The sequence below is a fragment of the Penaeus monodon genome, chromosome 33 (genome assembly GCF_015228065.2).
Source record: "Penaeus monodon isolate SGIC_2016 chromosome 33, NSTDA_Pmon_1, whole genome shotgun sequence".
Lineage (NCBI taxonomy): Eukaryota > Metazoa > Arthropoda > Malacostraca > Decapoda > Penaeidae > Penaeus > Penaeus monodon.
Window position 1 is genome coordinate 33,196,722 of NC_051418.1, and position 472 is coordinate 33,197,193.

At 50.0% G+C, this 472-nt stretch overlaps 1 protein-coding gene across 1 annotated transcript in view; it reads right to left on the reverse strand.

Moving 5' to 3' along the window:
* LOC119594413 (tyrosine-protein kinase Fer-like) overlaps window positions 1-472 on the reverse strand; it is a gene marked incomplete in the record, with an annotated part of 99,029 nt that overhangs the window by 30,187 nt on the left and 68,370 nt on the right.

Genomic DNA, 472 nt, shown 5'->3' on the forward strand with positions numbered 1-472 from the left:
AAAAAGAGGGACAAGAGGAGGAAGGAGGAAAATGGAATGAGGAGGAAGGAATAACGAACGGAGAAGGAGGAGGAAGAGATAACGGAAGGGAGGTAGGAGTAACGGGAGAAAGAGAGAAATGAAGGAGAGGGAGAGAGAGAGGAGAAGGCCAGATAAAGGCAGGAGGGAAGGGAAGGAGGGAAGGAAGAAAAAAGAGAAGGAGGGAAGGAGGAGAAAAGTAAAGGAGGGAAGGAGGGAAAGGGAGAAAGAGAGAAGAAGGGAAGGAGAGAAGGAGGGAAGGAGGGAAAGGGAGAAAGAGAGAAGGAGGGAAGAAGGAAAAAAGTGAAGGAGGGAAGGAGGGAAGGAGGGAAAGGGAGAAAGAGAGGAGGGAAGGAGAAAAAGAGTGAAGGAGGGAAGGAGGGAAGGAGAGAACATGTGAATCTACTCTCGGCTTCCTTTCGTCTCCTTTATGGCACCCGGAGAAAGGGATGAC